Below are 20,904 nucleotides of genomic sequence, written 5' to 3' on the forward strand. Positions count from 1 at the left end.
GGCACCTACACCATCAGGGCCAGCTCTATCATGTTAACCCTGTGAGGTACAGTGGCCAGGCTCCCAAGTGTTGCACCTGGTGGGGGTAAGTGACAGGTATTCAACTCTTATGACCCCATGTCCTGCTCCTTCACATGTCTCAGGCATTCATTGATGGGCAGGAGGTACAGGGGAGAGCATCTGTCTTCCACCCTGGCTGTCACATGTTGGATGAGTAATGGGGACAGTTCTGCTTTGGTCGCAACTTTCCCCCCACCCATGGTGCCACAGGACAGATGAGAGATGGTGACAGCTCTCCCATGCTCAAGACTGGCTCCCCCATGCCTCCACTAACAGGATTGGCTCCATTGTGCTGCTCTGATAAGATGCAGATCCTGCTCTCCCAAGTGTTGCAGTTGGGGGGGTGCGGGGCCAGTTCTACTCATAGAACCACAAGACCAGCTTTTCTGCCTGCCTCAGGTATCGATGGGGAAGGAGAACCTCTGCCCGGTCTGTGTTACTGTGTGTTAGAGGAGATGTAGGGTCTATGACTTCCATGCTCACTATGTCAGAACTGACTCATCCATACCTCTCCTTACAGGGTTGTCTCTATTGTTTTGCCCAGATGAGGTACAGGGTTTTCACCTGAGTTTTGCAGGTGGTGGAGAGCAGGGAGAGCTCTCCTACTCTGGTTACCTCAGGGCCAGTTCTCCCACCTGCCTCAGGCCTTGATGGGCAAGGGGGAGGAAGAGGTCCTCTTTCCTCTACCCATACTGTCACAAGACAGATGAGTAGTAGGGACAGCTCTGGCATGCTCACCATTTATGAGCTGGGTCTCCCACACCTGCACCAACAAGGTTGACTCTATTGTGGTGCCCAGACAATTTTCAGGGACTTCTCTCCTCCTGAGTTTTGCAGTGTGTGGGTGCAGGGACAGGTCTCCTACTTTTGTTACCCCCAGGTCAAATATCCCAATTGCCTTCGTCATTGGTAGGTGGGCACAGGATGCCAGATGAGGAGTTTGAGTTAGGTCTCCCACACTCACCATTTCAGGGTTGGCTCACCAGTACTTAACAGGGTCAGTCAGCTCTGTGGTGCTGCCCAAAAGAAAGCACAGGGTTCATTTTTCCTGGGTTGTAGCTGATCAAGGGGTCAGTTCCCTTGTCATCTCTACTTGCTTTAATAGTGCCCTCTTACTGGTGCTGCAAGGTGCCAGGTAGGCTAGAGTTTTCTTCTTGGAAATTGAGGCAGATAGTACAGATTTACTGTGTGTCCACTTGACCTACTCATTTAGCCATGATGTTGTGTAGGGACATAGTTCCTCATCACAAAGAGATCATTATAGTTCTAACCACCTGTACCATATGATGCAAGTAAACAATTTTTAAAAGCTATATTCTTTGTATTTGTTAGACAAATATTACTCCAGTGGAATTAATGCATTCAGCAGTAACAAAAATTAAATACTTTATGTTATTTTTAATTTGTTTTCTCTGACATGAGGACTGTTCCTGGTTTACATGATTATTATGTACAGAAGTTATTCTCAGAAATAATAGATGCACATTATCTAAGACAATTATCTAGGGTTATAACATAGTGATGCTGTATGGAAGAAAGCCACAATTAATATATCAGTGGTAATTCCTACAGGAGAAATATTGTTAGATGAGTTTTTTGAGCACTGAAAATGAAAAAAAAACTACATCAGAGGAAGGTAAGAGATTGAAATAGCTGTTTGATATGATGTGTGCTACCTTTCAGTTGCTGTGACAAAAAATGCCTTATATAATCAACTTATAGGATGAAAATTAACATTCACCCACTATTTTGGAGTTTCAATCCCAGGGTATTTTGCCTATAGTTTTTGGCCCATGGAGAAAGATTCTGTTGTGTCATGTATATATGTCGCGCCCAACTTCAACCAGCAAGGAAGACGCAACGCCCAGACACTTCTTTAAGCAGTTTATTCAGGAACCTTGAACAATCTTCTTTTCCCGGGGAGCGCCGGGGAGCCCCAACCCACAGCTTAAAAGCCCTTGGGCGGCCAACCCCAGTACGCCACGTGGAACATGCAGATAGGTCCACGTACGCAGAAGCAAGCCTGATAGCCAGCCTTAACCAAATACAGGTGTTGTTTATCACAGAGAGCACCTGCTGTTGGGCTAGCAGAAGGCGGAAGCCAGCACCATCTTAAGGGTGCGGCACCACATATATATATATATATATATATATATATATATATATATATAGAGAGAGAGAGAGAGAGAGAGAGATACTTCAAAAGATGATAGGAAATTGTGATATATTAGATTTAAAACAAGAAACAATGTAGTATTATTTCACTAACAATAGATGTCACACATGTGAATATGGAGCTTGCAATAGATTAATACATTAAAGTAATAGATGTAAATGCTAGATGTCCAATAATGAACCATCTTTATTAAATATATTATGTGTACTCACATTTAAATACATAAAATTTCTGAAAATATTGTAGAACTAAATACTAAATCATATGAAGCAGCACATTTTGCATAGAATGATGGATTTTTCACAAAATCCAAAATTCTGAAAAAAAAATTGTTCCTACATAATATATGCTTAATAAAACATAGTAAGACATACAGTAGAATAAATTGTATCTTTAAAAATAATTTATTAAATTGTCTTTAGGTGAATACTGACTTTTATGGAATTTAAATTCATGGGCTGGTGTTTATTATTAAAGATGATTATATTTTCTTTTGATTATTATTGTGGTTATTGTTGTGTGAAATGATCTTGGCAATTTCAATGCAGTGTTGATTTCCATTGTACTCACACAGTGTGGCAAACAGGAATTAATAGCAGTAAAGAACTGAGACTGAATGGAAAGGTCAGAGTGAATTGATGTCAACAAACTACATCATATTTTCAGCTGGAATGAAGCCAAAATTATGGTGCGCTTCCTTTCTAAACCAGATAGTAAAAGTATAAGTCTAACTGGTCATTTGAATTCACTAATATTCACCCCCGAAATAAATATAGACATTCGTATTTTTGTTTTTATGAGTTATATATGTATTTAAAGTTACTATATTTCAATAAGCATTGTGAGTTTTTATTTTATTGGAATAACTTTAATTATTCCCACATTTAATCTATACAGTCATTTGAAATTTGTATTAGTTTTTGTTAATATTAGTTAAATAGTTTTAAAACATGAATTTAACAATATTTCCAAATTTTGGCATCTTTAATTTCTGTATGAAACTCTATATTGTTCATGTGTGCATAATGCATAAATAAATGTCAAAACAACCTTTGTTTATTATCATGGTTTTAATGAGAATGGCCCCCACAGACTCATTTATTTGAATGCTAGGAACTCAGTTGGGTGTAAGTGTTTATAAATAATTAGGGGTTGTGACTTTTTTATTGAAGTATGTCATTGTGTGTGTGTTGGGGGGGAGTGTTGAGGATTTTAAGCACAGCTTTCTCAGTTAGGTCTCTGACTCCTGCTTGCTGATAGGGACTTAAACTCTCAGCTACTTTTCTAGCACCAGGCTTTACGTCTTGCTTCCATGCTCTTCACCAGTAAGGACTCTCACTCTGAAACTGGAAACCACCAATTAACTATTCCTCTAGAAGTTGCCTTGGTCACAGTGCCTTATCTTTGCAGTCGTAAAGGGACTAAGACTGAAATTGGTACCAGAAAATGGATGATGGCTGTGACTGGCTTGCCCATGTTTGTTTTTAGAGGACTGTGGGAGACTATGAAATTGGAAAGAGGTGATTACTTTAAATGAGATTTAATGAGCCATCCTATTAAGAGCTTGGAGGACATTAGGGTGGGGGATATTTTTACTGCATAAAGCTATGAAAATGAAGCCTGGGTTCTGTTGGAGATCCAAGGTGTTGGAGATGACAGGGCCATCGATACCTTCAAAAGACAGCTAAGTCAGGGAGTTGAACCAGCACAAGGGAGAAAAGTGTCTTGCAGTAATCACTGCAGAATGGAAGATCCATCTAAACTTCTGAAATCAAGCTGCAGGATTTGGAATTATCCCCTTCTCTGTTTTGGGCCTTACTTACACTGGATTTCCTTACTACATCCCACTCTTCATTTTTGGTATAGTAATGCATATTCCATGCCTCTGTACATGAACCGTGTGTAATTTGCTTGTTTTATTTGAGAAGGAAGGTGGGGGAGGGGATGGGAGTAAAGGAGGGAGGCAAAACTTCAGTTGGATGTAAAACTAAATAATTAAATAAATAAAAATAATAAAATCAAGTGGTTTAACTTAGTAAAGGGAAAAGCCAAAGTTTGGACTTAAATAATTGGATAAGTAGGACAAAGTGTTTCATTTTCAAGTGTTCTCATTTACGCAGTCTATGAATTAAAACAATTAAGTTACCCCAAGGTAATATTGAAGGAAAAGACCTACTGATATGCTAATGATAAATACTACTTTCATACCTGCAAACCAACTGGGAAACTTAAATTGCAACATTTATCTTCCTTCCAATTATTTTATTATTTTCTTTTGTTGCTATTTTCTTTTTTTGATAAAATTTGAAACACAAGAAATTTCACTACCCAGAAATAAGTGGTAATTCAACAAACTTAATATACACCTGTTTGCTTTTATGAATATACTCTGAAATCTATTTTGAATACATTTATATTTTTAAATTGGTTTCAGAACAGTTGTGCAGGAATTACCACCACATAAAGATAAAACTTAAATGTAAGTTAATTAGTCATAATAAAAATGAACAAGATTTAATTTTCACTCACTAGTACACACACACACACACATATATGCAAATGTTCCTAAAGCAGCTTCTATTTTCTCATCAACCAATTTTTAATAAGTATCAGAGTATCCACACATATTTCTGTAGTGATATATTATTTATGATTTACTAAAGCTTGACTGAGGATTCAGAAAAACAAAATCAGCCACAAGCCTTAGAGACCAGGCACACACTTTTAATCCCAGCAGCCAGAAGCTAGGAGGTGGTGGCGCACACCTTTAATCCTAGGACTCAGGATTAAGACCTAGACTGATCTATCTGAGTTCAAGTCCACTCAGTTCTACACAAGAAGGAATCAGGCTAAAAGAGGATAACACAGTTCACACAAGGTTTTTCTTGGAAAACACAATAACCGAAGTTTGTTACCCAGAACCTGTTTTACAAAATAAATAAATTAAGGCATGGAAGTCAAGACAAGCAAGATGTCATAAGGCTTGCCCACTGGATGTTTAGTGCATACTTCAGAGCTTGTTTAAACCTCAGAATCCCTCAAAAGAACTAGGAGATGGAGAATTCACCTTAAAAACATACATGGTAGCTGAGGAACAACATCTGAGCATATGAGGTTGTCCTCTGGCTTCCATAGGTTTGCTTATGCATCCACATACTGATGACACCCATGAGCGAGTGGAGATAGACTGCCTGTACTGTAACTGGAAGTTAGCAACAAATGGTTTAAAAACAGCACCATTGCTTAACATAGTGTCTATGATCTTCACGTGTATGAACTGACTCTGTAGTTCCATTTCATTCTGCTGTGGATATATCTCACACTTCAGACTGCATTCCCTACTTAATACAGCACAGTCATTTCCATCTTAGCATACTGAGTCTGCCAAACCCTTCAAAAGTGAGAATTTTCTTTATAAAGACTCTGAAGATAGGGGAGAAGAGTCTAATTTTCACTCTTAGGTCCTTCTATCGGTTAATACCAGTGAAAAGATTCCCTAAAGGGGATTGGAATCCTGCCTGACAAATGACAGTGAGAAGAAATAATTTTGTTACTACCTTTAGGCAGTAGGAACTATTTTAATGTAGACTTCATTTTAATGAGTTGGGAATGTTATTACTAAACAACCATCTTTAGCAACATTGTCGATCTCATACACTAGATGCCACTTTCTCTTGCTAAAAATAATTATCCAGAAAACTTCATGCAAATTCACAAGTTCTAAATTAAAGGCATCCTTTTATACTGATACTTAAAACAGAATTTGTTCACTTTAATTTCTAAATGCACTTAACAAAATTCTTTTCACATATTTCTCATAATGTCAGTTTTCTAATTAAGATATTTGTTTACCATGTGGACCTGTTTTACTGGATCTTCTTGAGAATTAAAATGTATCCTAATGGACATTCTTTTAAGCATCAAATCATTTGTTATGAGGCACTATAAACAAAAATCAATAAGTGAGAAAAATTCAAGATTAATCACAATAATAATATATGATAGGATGTGTCTTTCTCCTGAAAATGATGTAAACAACATTTTCAATAACTACATTCAAATCATTCATCTTATGTTGCAGTGAAGTGCTTAAAATCAGATAAATTTTGCCCAATGCATTTGAAATGCTTTACTGTTAGTATGCTTACAAATACAGACCCTGAAACCCTCCTTTGACTTTTTCTAACAAAACTTGTTCATGACATTTCTGTGCTCTATCATCATCTAAAGAACTGACTCTGGTTTTTACACATGAAACTTAATCAGAAGTTAAGGAGATTAGGGGTAATTATAACCATGTATGCAAGGCACAGAGGGTCTCACTATGAGGTCATCTAATAGCTCAATTGTGGTAGTAATTTCTAAACTCAAAACACATTTCTTAAGAGACACAAATGCCTTTCCCTGATAATGTTTTTGATGACTTCCTTGTATGCCACCTTAGAGCCTTGATCCAGTGGCTGAAGGATGCAGAGACAGACACCCACAGCTAAACACTGAACTGAACTCCTGGAACCCAGCTGCCGACAGGGAGAAGTGATGAGAGAAGGGGTTGTGACTTGGCAGGGGAAACCCACAGAAAGAGCTGACCTGAACAAGTTGGAGCTCATAGACCACAGACTGATAGCTGAGAGGCCAGCAAGGGACTGATCCAGATCCCCTGAACATGGGTGTCAGTGAGGAGGCCTCAGCATCCTTTGGGGCCTCAGGCAATATACCAGCATTTAGCCCTGTCATCCAGATGGACTTTGGGAGCTCATTCCACGTGGAGGGATGCGGTCTCCACCTGGACACATGGGGGAGGGCCTATGCCCTGCCCCAGATCATATGACAAACTTTTGAGATCCTCCATGAAGGGCCTCACCCTCCTTGGAGAGTGGATTAGGGATTGGAAGAGGGGTTGGGGAAAGGTTGAAAGGGGATGAGAGATGAGGGGAGGGAGAGTGAACTGGGTTTGACATGTGAAGCAAACTTGTTTCTAATTTAAATAAAATAAAAAAAGAGAGGCATATTTTTCACTGTGACTGGAAGCTATGGTAAAAGTTACATAGCACCTTGTGTTGCCCTCTGGTTCATTTTCCAAGGCTTTAGTGCACATTTTAAGGCTTATTTATATGTTTCTTCAGTATCCCTCTACCATTAGGACAACCTTAGCGATTGCTATCAAAAGTGAAAATGTTCTGACAGATTATCTTCATTACTGTTAATAACCTATTCCCTCCCAAAGTGTTCTTTCAGGTCCCCTCTGTCTTTATACCATATTTCGGGTATACTAGACTCAAAAAGAACACTTGTGTGTTTTTTATAAAGAATGTAGAGGATCTCTGGGCAATGATGGCACATACCTTTAATCCCAGCACATATTAGGCAGAGGCAGGCAAATCACTGTGAACTCAAAGCCAGCCTGGTCTACAAAGCTACCCAGAGAAACCCTCTTGAAACTCTCCCCCCAAAAGTCTAGCATTAATAATTTTTGAAAGTACATTTATGTTGTAATATATACCATCTACCTTAATTTTGTTTTTTTTCCAAGTCAGGGTTTCACTGTATCTTTGCAAACTGTACTAGAAGTCTCTCTGTAGACTAGGATGGCCTTGAACTCACAGAAATTCACCTGCATCTGGCTCCTGAGGGCTGGCATTAAAGGTGTGTGCCACCAACTTCTAGCTCAAAATCTACCTTAATTTTATAATTCTCCAGCAAATGGGAAATCTATCTATCTATCTATCATCTATCTTTCTATAACCTCTCATATGTCTATCTGTCTATTGTCTATTCATCCAAATATCCATCTTCTTTTTTATTTTTTTATTTTTATACATTTTTATTACTTTAATTTTCAATAGCTTGCTTCACATGTCAATCACAGTTCCCTCTCCCTCCCCTTCCCCCAAACCCCCCTTCTATTCCCCCCAGCCTCCCACCATATGCCCACTTCCATCCACATAGGGGATATCTAGAGTCTGTCATTTCACTAGGGGCAGGGTCCAGGCACTCCCCTAAGAGTCCAGGCTGAGAGAGCATCCTTCTTTGTGCTATAGACACACAAAATCTGTTTGTCTGCCAGGGATAAACACTGATCCACTGCCCAGGGCCCCAGGCCTCCTCAGTTGCCCAGGCCTCCTCACTGACTCTCCCAATCAGGGATCAGTCCCATGCTGGCCTCCCAGATGTAGGTCTGGGGTCCAAGAGCTCCTCCTTGTTCAGATTAGCTGTCTCTGCTGGTTTTGCCAGCCCATTCTTTGCCAATTTGCTCATCGCTCCTCTCTCTCTGTCACTGGGTTCCATGGGTTCAGTTCAGTGTTTAACTGTGGGTGTTTGCCTCTGCTTCCATCAGTCACTAGATGAAGGTTCTAGAATGGCTATAGACATCAAGTTCATTATCAAGAATGGGCATTTAAGGATGGTCTCTCCACTATTGTTTAGCTTTCCAGTTGGTGTCATCCCTTTAGATCAATAGGGGTCTCACTGGTGCCAGATCTGTCTTCTAACCTGACTCCCTCTTTCCCCTATTCTACCCCCCACCCAACCTTCTTGTTCCCCCATGACCTACTTTCTCTTCCTCTTCTCCCCCTCTCTTCTTCCCAGCTTCCATTTCACCCACCCCTCGCTGTGTTCCCCATCTGTTCAGAAGATCTTGCCTCTAACCTCTTCTCTGGGGTACTATGCATACCTCTCTTAGGTTCTTTCCTGTTTCCCAGACCCTCTGTCAGTGGAAGTGCAGACTGGCACTATCCTGATCAATGCCTAAATTCCATATATGAGTTAGTACATACATACCATGTTTATCTTTTTGTGACTGGGTTACCTCACTCAGGATGGTTTCTTCCATTGCTATCCATTTACCTGCGAATTTCAAGATTCCATTGTTATTTTCTGCTGAATAATACTCCATTGTGTAAATGTACCATATTTTCTCCATCCACTCTTCAGTTGAGGGGCACCTATGTTGCTTCCAGATTCTGGCTATTACAAATAATGCTGCTATGAACATAGTGGAGCAAATGTCCTTGTTGTATATATTTGCATCTTTTGGATATATGACTAAGAGTGCAATTGCTGGGTCTTGTGGTAGATTGATTCTCATTTTCCTGAGGAATCTCCATATTGATTCCCAAAGTGGCTGTACAAGTTGGCACTCCCATCAGCAGTGGAGGAGTGTTCCCCTCTCTCCATATCCTCTCCAGCATAAATTGTCTCTATAATAGAGTTTGAAGTCAGGGATAGTGATGCCTCCTGACATTGCTTTGTTGAGCAGGGTTGTCTTGGTTATTCTGTTTTTTGTTGTTGTTGTTGTTTTTCCATATAAAGTTGATTATTGTTCTTTCAAGGTCTGTGAAGAATTGTACTGGGATTTTGATGGGGATTGCATTGAGTCTGTAGATTGCTTTTGGCAGGATTGCCATTTTTACTAAATTTATCCTACCTATCTGAGAGCATGGGAGATCATTCCATTTCCTGGTGTCTTCTTTAACTTCTTTGTTAAAGACTCAAAGTTCTTTCCATACAGGTCTTTCATTTAAACTTTAGTGTTCTCCCCAGTTATTTTATGTTGTTTGTGGCAATTGTAAAGGGTGATGTTTCCCTGATTTCGGCCCTTTTATCATCTGTATATAGTTGGTCTACTGATTTTCTTGAGTTGATGTTGCATCCTGCCATTTTGCTGAAGGTGTTTATCAGCTGTAGGAGTTACCTGGTAGAGATTTTTGGGTCACTTATGTAAACTATCATGCCATCTGCAAATAGAGAAAATTTTACTTCTCGTTTCCAGTTTGTATCCCCTTGATCAACTTTTGTAGTCTTATTGCTCTAGCTAGAACTTCCAGTACATTATTGAAGAGGTATGGGGAGAGGAGACAGCCTTGCCTTGTTCCTGATCTTAGAGAAATTGCCTTGAGTTTCTCTCCATAAATTTCATGTTGGATGTTGGTTTGCTGTGTATAGATGTTTAAGTATGTTCCTGTTATCCCGGATCTCTCCAAGACCTTTATCATGAAGGGGTGTTGGAATTTGTCAAAGGCTTTCTCAGCATCTAGTGACATGATCATGAGATTTTTGTTTTTCAGCTTGTTTATATGGTAGATTACATTGATGGATTTTCATATGTTGAACCATGCCTGCATCCCTGGAATAAAGCCTACTTGATCATGGTGGATGAGTTTTCTGATGTGTTCCAGGATCCGAGTATTTTTGCATCAATGTTCATGAGGGATATTTGTCTGAAGTTCTCTTTCTTAGCTGTGTCTTTGTGTGGCTTGGGTTTCAATGTTATTGAAGCCTCATAAAGAGAGTTTGGCAAAGACCCTTCCTCTTCTATTTCATGGAATGCTTTAAGGAGAATTGGTATAACCTGTTCTTTGAATTTCTGGTAAAATTCTGCACTGAAGCCATCTGGGCCTGGGCTTTTTTTTGGTTGGGAGACTATTGATGACTGCTTCTATTTCCTTAGGTGTTATAGGACTATTTAGATTAGTTATTTGTTGTTGATTTAATTTTGGTGTATGATATTTATCCTGGAAATTGTCCATTTCAATGAAATTTTCAAATTTTGTGGAGTACAGCTTTTCAAAGTATGACCTGATAATTCTCTGGATTTCAATCACTCTGCATTGTTAAGTCTCCCTTTTCATTTCTGATTTTGATAATTTGCGTGTTTATACTCTGGCATTTGGTAAGTTTGGATAAAGATTTGTCTATCTTGTTGATTTTCTCAAAGAACCAACTCTTTGTTACATTGATTCTTTGTATGGTTTTCCTGGTTTCTACAGGCCTCAATTTAATTCTTTCTTGGTATCTGCTCCTCTGGGGTGAGTTTGCTTCCTTTTGTTCTAGAGCTTTCAGTTGTGCTGTTTATTCTATAGTGTGACTATTCTCCAGTTTCTTCATGTGGGCAGTTAGTGCTATGAACTTTCCTCTTAGCGCTGCTTTCAAAGTGTCCCATAAGTTTGGGTATGTTTTGTCTTCATTCTCATTGAATTCTAGGAAGTCTTTAATTTCTTTTTTATTTCTTCTTTGACCCAGGAGTGGTGCAATTGTGTATTATTCAATTTCCATGTGTTTGCAGGGTTTCTGCGATTTGTATTATTGTTGAATTCCAACTTTAATGCATGATGGTCTGATAAGAGTTATTCCAAACTTTTTGTACCTGTTGAGGTTTGCTATGTTGCCAAGTATGCGGTCGATTTTGGAAAAGGTTCCGTGTGGAGCTGAGAAGAAGGTATATTCTTTTGTGTTTGGATGGAGTGTTACACCCAGTTGGGTCATAACATCTATTAGGTCCTTTGTATTCTTGGTAAGTTTCTGTCTAGTGGTCTTTTCTAGTGGTGAGAGTGGCGAGTTGAAGTCTCCCACTACAAGTGTGTAAGGTTTTATATGTGCTTTGATTTTTAGTAATGTTTCTATTACGAATGTGGGTGGCTTTGTATATGGGGGATAGATGTTCAGAACTGAGACTTAATCTTGGTTGATTTCTCCTGTGATGAGTATGAAGTGGCCTCCTTCATCTCTTTTGATTGATTTTAGTTTAAAGTCTAATTTGTTAGATATTAGGATTGCTACCCCTGCTTGTTTCTTGGGTCCATTTGATTGGAAAATCTTTTCCCAAGCCTTAACTCCGAAATAGCATCTGTCTTTGAAGCTGAGGTGTGTTTCCTATAAGCAGCAGAAGGATGGATTCTGTCTTCGAATCCATTCTGTTAACCTGCGTCATTTTATGGGCGAATTAAGACCATTAATATTGAGGGAAATTTATGATGATTGATAGTTCATTCTTGTTTGTTTTGCAATGGTGGTTTTTGGTGGAATTGTATGTGGATTTCCACCACTTTTTCTTTTGTCTTTTGCTAAAGTGGGATTATCTATTGCCTATGTTTTTCTGGTTGTAGTTAACTTCCTTGGGTTGCAGTTTTCCTTTCAGAATTTTCTCTAGGGCTGGGTTAGTGGATATGTTTAAATCTGGTTTTGTCATGAAATATCTTGTTTTCTCCATGTATATTTATTAAAACTGTGCTGGGTATAGCAGTCTTGGCTGGAATCCATGATCTCTTAATGTCGGTAGAATATCTGTCCAGGACCTTCTGGCTTTCATAGTCTCCATGGAGAATTCAGATGTAATTCTGATAGGTTTGCCCTTTTATGTAACTTGGCCTTTTTCTCTAGCTGCTCTTAATATTCTTTCTTTATTCTGTATGTTTGGGGTCTTGACTATTATGTGTCGAGGGATTTTTGGGTCCACTCTATTTGGTGCTCTGTAAGCTTCTTGCACCTTCATTGGCATGTTTTTCTTTAGGTTGGGAAAGTTTTTTTCTATTATTTTGTTGAATATGTTTTCTGGCCCTTTGCGGTGGGTTTCTTCACCTTCTTCTATACCTATTATTCTTAGGTTTTGTCTTCTCATGGTGTCTCATATTTACTGGATATTCTTTGGTCAATGAATCTAATTCTCCTAGTGTATCTTCAACACCTGAGCTTCTCTCTTCCATAGCTTATATTCTGTTGGTTATGTTTACATCTGTAGTTCCTGACTGTTTTCCCAGTTTTTCTATTTCCAGCACTCCTTCAGACTGTTTTTTATTGTTTCTGTTTCAAATTTCAGCCCTTGCAGTGTTTGAATTGTTTCTTGCAATTTTTGTTTCGTCTTTTGCTCCATTTCTTGAAATTTTTGGATTGTTTCTTCCATCTCTTTAAGGTATTTTCTCATATTCTCTTTGACGGCCTCTATTATTTCCATGAAGTAGTTTTTTATGTCATTCTCTTCTGGTTAATTTGTTTTGGGGTGTTCCAGTCTTGTTGGTGTAGGGTCTCTGTACTCTGGCAGTGTAACATTAGTTTTTCTATTGCTCCTTGTGTTTTTATATTGTCTCTTTCCCATCTGTTCTTGCAGTGGTTTCCAGAGGGTGCCTCTTCCTCTCCTGGTGTGTTTGGGACCAGAGTTCCCTTCTGGTGGGGTTAGGCAAATTCACTGTTGTGGTAGCTTTCCACTTCCTGTTCTAGTGGTTGGAGATTTCCTGAGGTGCTTTGGATCCCACTGGGATGGATGGGAACTCCAGTGGTATACCCCAGACACAGCAGGATGGCCTGGAGACCAGCTCTGATAGTCTTAGTCATGTGGGTGGAGCAGGAAACTAAGATGCTGGGGTAAGTTTGCTCCTGCCTCTGGGATGGAAGCTGCAGTGGCAATCCCCAAGGACCTGCAGCTGGTCTACTCCTAGTTCCGTGTGTGGAGCAGGAAACTATGGTACCTTGGATCCTGCCGCCTCTGCCAGGATCACCACTTGAACCTTTATCTAACCCATATAAAATTAAAATATTTACTTTTAATTCTATCAGACTTAGTAGCATATCAGGGTGTATAAAGTTGCATATACTTAGAATATGCAGTTGGATACACATACAATATATACGCATTTTGAAATAATCACCATGTTCTAGTTGCATTCTCTTTCTGTGACATAATCCTGACTAAAAACGATTTAGTCAGAAAACAGTTTATTTGGCTTACCTTGTCTTAAGCCACCTCTTAGAGAAGTCAGATAAAGATCTCATTGCAGGAACCTGTAATTTAGAACACTGGGGGAAAACTGATCCTTGACCTCTCTTTGGCTTGATTTCTGGCCCATGCTCAGATGATTTTCATATACCCACCTTAGATGAAGTGCTATATGTACTTAACACATTTTGAGAGAGGGGGAGCTCCCAAATTATTTTAAATATCACATAATAACCATAAATATTTAAACCCAAGCCAAACTAAATAGATTAAAATGTTCATATTTATATATTTGTATGCACAATATATGTAGTAATGATTATTTACAAAATGAGGCAATGGATTTGAGAGGATGTGGTCATGAAAGTGTTTGGAATTACAAAGAGTGGGAGAAATGCTCTAATTATATTTGAATTATACAATTTTTAATAATAGAATAAATAACACATTGTCTTTATCACTTATCTTGTGCAAAACCGTTAGGTTGATGTTATATCTTCCACTTTGCATGATGCTTTAATGAGTTTCAAGTGTGAACACTTGCATATATGTAATAGGTCATAATTTCAATAAGTCAACTATCCTACTTATACCACACAACTAACCCAGTGGTTATAGATATTCATAAATGTGGTTCCTGGTTAAAGAATGGGGAGGAAGTCAAGAGCAATGTTAATTATAAAAGGTGGGTTATAGTAAAATTTTAAAAGATTTTTCAGGAGTAATGCACTTATTCTAAATGTTACTTTAAACTGTTGATGATTTTTAACACATGTGATTTATACAGAAAATGTGTTATGACCAGGGCACTGTGCACAGCAAGACCAAATGGAAAAAAATGACTCTGAAAATTATAAGGGACAAGGATTACAGAATTAAAGAAAAAGTGTTCAAAATGTATTACTGAAAAAAGTTCAGACTTCAGAACTTTTATAGAGATGAGCAGATGGTTATTTGTGTCATGTAATACACAATGAGAAACCTAAACAGATTTACATTTAGAAGATCACTTTTCAAATTTAAATGCACTTGCTTTGAGAAATGGCTTTTTCTAAACACATTCTTGATCAAACTTAAGACAAATAGGGCTTTATACAAGATGCCTTTCTTAGCTTATCTGCAGAAATAATTTTATCATGTAGAATCCCTGAGTGTCCTCTTACACTTGATATGTTATACTTTCTGACCTTCACATTAATTTTCAACCACTTCTTTGGACATTTGAACCAACATGGCTTACCACTATCTACAAGCTAGTTTAAATAAAATATCTTCATGTGGGACATTTCCTTTTAGTAATTTTGTATCTTTTGGCTACTTTCCTCCTATTCTTCCACCTCAGAGTCATCCTTGCTCTTGTATTTGGATTAGGGCACAGTTTTCTATGGAAGTCTGATCTCAGTAGTGGAAACACATTGAATAAAATCTGTCATTACTACCTGGAACTAACATCTGACTCTTATCAAGTGAAGCTTTATGTTATTAGGTAATCTGAAATATTTAAAAAATGAATACAAACCTCTAAGAGAAGTCTTTTTTACCTGAAGCAAAATATGCTAGCATTTCAACATTCCTGTTCCTTAGAAAAACAGATGCTTAGCAAATTACAGTCACTTGATCAGTTTAGTGACTTTTAAATATCATTCACAAGTTTATAAGTCATTGACTTATTTGTCCAGCATAATGAGAAATGACATATGCCAGAAGAAAGTGAAAGACACAGCCATGCAGCAATAGCTCTGTAGTTCAATGGAAACATATTCTGTGTGCAAACACTAGCTCACTCAGTATTTTGTGATGATGGTGGTGTTTTATTTCAATCAACACCAATATTTTTTAAATTTATGTCCTTTGATTATATCCTCATAATAGTATTTCTTAATTTTTAAATCTATATCTTAAATTTATCTATTTTTGAAAATATTTTAAGCTGTATTCTTTAAAATTCCAAAAAAAAAAAAAACACGGAGCATACTGTAGGTATCATGATGCCAAAGATTGCTTTTCAGTTGTAAAGAAATTTGATTTGCTCAAGTTATATTGTCTTTTACCTTATAATATATTAACTAAGTTTAATTATATTAATAATTGAACCTGCAAATGATTAGTTTTCAATTATACTAAACATAATTTCAATGAATGTATTGCATTTCCTTTAACTACATCACTACTGACAGGAGTAAAGATATTAAAAATTCCATTCCACTATTTTTTTCAGTAGCATGCTTAATTATAAAGACAAAGAAATACTGATAATTCTGACCTGGAAGCAAATCAGGCCTTGTTGACCTATAGTACCCTTCTTCTATATCAGTGTATTTCTATCACTGAAAGGTGTGATGCAAGAAACAAAGAAAATATGTTACTATGTAAATATGATTAAACTATAAGATAAATGGACTATTTTTGTTTGGGTCATATTTTATTAAATTTCAGTTTGTATTTTGTCAGTTTTCATCTGAAATATTCAAAATTTTTGAAGCTCTCAGTGACTTGAAGTTTCTTGTACTAATGATAAATGACCTAAATCAAAAATACTTGAGATGCATATTCATAAAGCAATTTGTATATTAATGTTTGTGACCACTGGGGAACTCTTGATATAATTATGTTAATTTCCAATATGTTGTCCAATGTTCTCACCATACCACTGATAGCTTACATGAATTAATATTTTATTTGAAAATTGAAGGGAAATTTTGCATAATTTTTATGTAGTAGCTTTATCAGGAATTATGTTCATATACAAAATTACAAAAAGCAATTGATAGAATACAATGGAATCATTTATTTGTGTGTATGTACTACATAGAAAAACTAAATTAACTGAAATTACCATGTCCAGTACAAGTTAAATTTCACCTTTAATAATTTTTAAGAAAATCTACACCCTTCACTATCAAGGAAATGAAAATAAGTAATTTAAGATTTCAACTTACATCTAGTAGAGCAGCTAATATTAAGATCAATAAAACAAGTGAAAGCTAATGATGGGCAGGATTTGGAGTTCGCAGAATACTGATCAAACCTGGAAGAAATGCAAATTTGTACAGTCACTATGGAAATCAGTTCGATGGTTACTCAGGAAGATGGGAATCCATCTACCTTTATATCCATCTATACCACTCAGTCATATACCCAAAGGGTGCTTTTTATCTTACTGGACAGACACTTGCTCAGCCATGTTCACTGTTGCTGTATTTACAACAGGGAGGAATAGGAAACAATGTTCACCAAGAAAAGAACAGTAAAAGTCAGATGTGGTACATTTACACAGTGGAGTATTACTGAGCCATTAAAAATGGAATAAAGAAATTTGCCATTAAATGGAAGGAACTAGTGAGGTATTCAAGACCCAGAAAAACAAAAATGAATGTCTTCATCTGTAAGTGATATTATCTGTTATGTTAAAGATAATCAACCTATAATGCTTAAATCACAGATGACAGGTAAATAGGGACTAGAAGATACAGATAAAACTCATTAGGAAAGAAAATAGAAATGATAGTTATGAATGAATGGGGCAGCTAGGACGAGAGGATCAAATAGGTGGGATGAGGCCTCATGTGAATCAGTGAAAGAATATGGGGACAGCTAAAATTAAGGATCAATAAAGCAGTAATTTGGAAACATGTTGGGAGATGTCTGAATGGTTTGAATAAAGCACTGTTGGCCAATAGGGAAATAAGATAGGTGAGACAAGGAATCAAGGAGGATTCTGGGAATTGTAGTGAGGAGAGCTCTTGCCATGTGATCTCACAGAGCAACGGGTGCTCAGGTATATGTCCTCAAAAAGATAAGTTCTTATAAAATATATATTAGTAATTATGGGTTAATAATCTAATCAGAGCTAGCCAGTAAGAAACCAAGCAAACAGCCAACAGCTTCATAATTAATACAGTGTCTTGTATGTTATTTAGGGGCTCAGACAGCTCGGCAGGGCCCAAGCGGCTGGCAGAAAGACTACATGTTACAAATGGTAGCAGAAGTGTGATATGAATTTCCACGTAGAATGATGAAAGTGTAAAAGGGATTTTAGAAACAAAAGAACAGAGAGAAGCATGGCTTCTTGGTAGCAGCATTTTTCTCAGGTGGGCTCTGTTTTGCTAGACACAAGCAGAGACTCATGTGGGTCACTTAAGGGAGTCTTCCTGACTCAGCATAAGCAACAAAAAAACAAAAACTAAAACAAAACAAAAAACTGCAAGACTCTTTTAAGAGGCCCTGCTAACAATTGAATGGTGTGTAACCATAGCTGGAAGTGGCAGTGACTGCATCTCCAAGATGGCAGAATTTGCTTGATATCAACATAGACAAGGTGATGAGCACAGCTTCCAGTGAGCTGGCAGCAAACTTACACCCACCATGATGGAAAGCCAGTGGCTATTTCCTCTTTAAGTTTAGCAATGTTCTTTAGCCTATATAAGACTTGTGGCCAGAAAAACATAAAGTTTTACAGTAAAGTCATATTGAGATGAAGTAAAATATAGGTAAACTTGGAAGAGTAAAAGAAACAAGATATTGGAAAAAAGTAAAAATAAAGAGAGTAGCTGGGTGTGGTGGCACATGCCTTTAATCCTACCCCTCCAGAGGTAGAAGCAGGCAGATTTCCAAAGAGAAAAAAAATAAATAGAAGTAAAAGAAAGAGTAGTATAAGCTATGTAAAGATGGAAAATACAGAGTCTGGACGCTGTAAGCTATTGTGTTTTTCAGTTGTTCAGTGGCTAAGGAAGGACAACTGCTGAAATATACTTGCTAATAAATGCTACTGAATTAATCCAACTTATATCTTTTGAAAATGCTTTGACTTCTAAATCTAAACTTAAGGACAGGTTACTTGTCCTTATGGGAAAAAAAGATTTTTTTAAATTTTTCCACAGAAAATGGAAAGCTGTGGATTCCTTCAAGGCTTCTGTGGTTTGATGACCCAAGACTCTCTAAAGTAGTGGCTCAGGTGATCCAACATCTAAAACAGCTGAGATAATGCAACCTTACACACTACAAAAAGCAAAGACTTTACCAGGTTTCTGTATTTTGCTATGTTCCTCATGGTAGGGAGAGGATCCCCATCCAGCAGGAAGCAGTTTGGAATGAACAACACCCAAATTCCCAAATATTGTTTACAAATTCAAGGTCAATTTTGTGATATGTATATTTCTCCTCTTGTTTAACTATTGTGAATACTGATTTTTAAAAACATAATGCATAATTAAGTAGAGATTATGGATAGTTACTTATAATATTCAGAACTTATAGTTAGGTTGGTTAGGTTTTCTATAAAAACAGAGATATATTTGAGATAGATAGTCTTCAAACCTTTCAAAGACCTTCAGAAAATTGCAATTAAAATGGTTAAGGTTTTTCTTGACAATGAGAAATGTCTGTTCCTAGAACATCGATTACATGTGAGAGGAAGATGGGCATTGAAGAGATTTGTTATGGAGTATGCTTTCAACATGGCAAGATTAGCTATTTGGGCAAGACACTGATCTTGGATGGATGTCCTAATGTTACAGAGGAAATTCAGGTGACTGTCCAGGCAGTGAGATGTCTCTGTCAATTCTAGTGTTTATATATTATCCTTCTGTGCTCTTTGATGGAGTTGAAGACATATAGTTATAATCATAGTTTTCCTTAGTTATGATAAAAGATAAGCTACACATAAGACTTTAGACTCACAAAGATAGGATAGATGATATTTTCATTCAATCTTACTAAATAATATTGTAACTATAGTTCTTGCTTGAAAACTGTTCTGTTATATATAATTTAACTATGCTGAAGTTAAAACCTTTCTTTTATTTTAGACAGAAAAGAGGAGATTTGGGGAGTTGTCATTCTGTAAATATGTGTCTGATTGGTTTGAATAAAGCACATTTGGGCAATAGGGAAGCAAGAAGAGTCGAGGAGGATTATGGGAAAAAGAGAGGGGAGGGCGACATGATGTAGGCCACCAGAGGAGTAAGAGGTCAGGACTGTTTGCTCCAGTAAGAGAAATACTTAGATTAACAATTAGGGGTTAAATACTTAAGTCAGAGTTAGCCAGTAAGAAACCAAGTGAATGGCCAACAGCTTCATAATTAATATAGTTTCCTGTATGTTTATTTGGGTTGGTGCAGCTCTGGGACCTAGGCAGGATCACACAAAAATATTAGACAGAAAAGAGGAAATGTTGGGAGATGTCATTCTGTAAATTTGTGTCTTATTGGTTTGAATAAAGCACTGTCAGCCAATAGGGAAACAAGATAAGTGTAACTAGGAATCTAGGAAGATTCTGGGAATTGTAGTGAGGAGAGCTCTCACCATGTATCTCCCAGGAGCAACAGGTGCTCAGGAGTTTGTCCTCAAAAACATAAGTTCTTATAAAATATATATTAGTAATTATGGGTTAATAATCAAATCAGAGCTAGCCAATAAGAAACCCAGCAAACGGCCAACAGCTTCATAATTAATATAGTGTGTTGTGTGTTATTTGAGGACTCAGACAGACAGCTCAGCAAGGCCCAAGTGGCCAAGTGGCTGGCAGGAAGACTACACATTATATATATATATAATTTTTCGAGAAAGGTTTCTCTGTGTAGCTTGGAGCCCGTCCTGGAACTAGATATTTTATAATATATTTTTGTTTACTAAAGCAAATTATATTCATAGATGAATATAATGAAATTGTGAAATAATGGAGGAGACCAAGTCTCAACTGGTAATTTCCTGTCACCAAATGAAGCTTCCAGGACCAGGATATGTATACAAAAATTAGTGTGTGGGCCATAACGGTCATATGGGAATTCCCATACAACCCTGGCTGTTGCCTATACAAGTATATTGTACTCCACAAACTGTCAACAAGGCCCCATTGCTGAAGATAACCCCTAGAGGACTAAATTAAAATAAAGAAGTAAAGTTGACTCATACCTAGAGCCTTCACTCCAAAATTTTAGGATTTTGGTACAGGGAGGTAGACTGAAAACTCCAAAAAGAGAAATGTAAACACCAACACAGCCACAAACACTTTTATCTGCAATGGTGTCCTGCCTCAAATTATACTAGGTTAATGCTGGCACAAAGCTATGGGAATAACCAACCAATATTGAATTTAATTGAGGGCTACTCCATAACTCTTGACATAGGGTAAAACCAAATATTGCTTCTTTAAAATGATGCTGTGATAAAATAAAATAAT

The sequence above is a fragment of the Mesocricetus auratus genome, unplaced genomic scaffold (genome assembly GCF_017639785.1).
Source record: "Mesocricetus auratus isolate SY011 unplaced genomic scaffold, BCM_Maur_2.0 Super-Scaffold_2245, whole genome shotgun sequence".
NCBI classification, from domain to species: domain Eukaryota; kingdom Metazoa; phylum Chordata; class Mammalia; order Rodentia; family Cricetidae; genus Mesocricetus; species Mesocricetus auratus.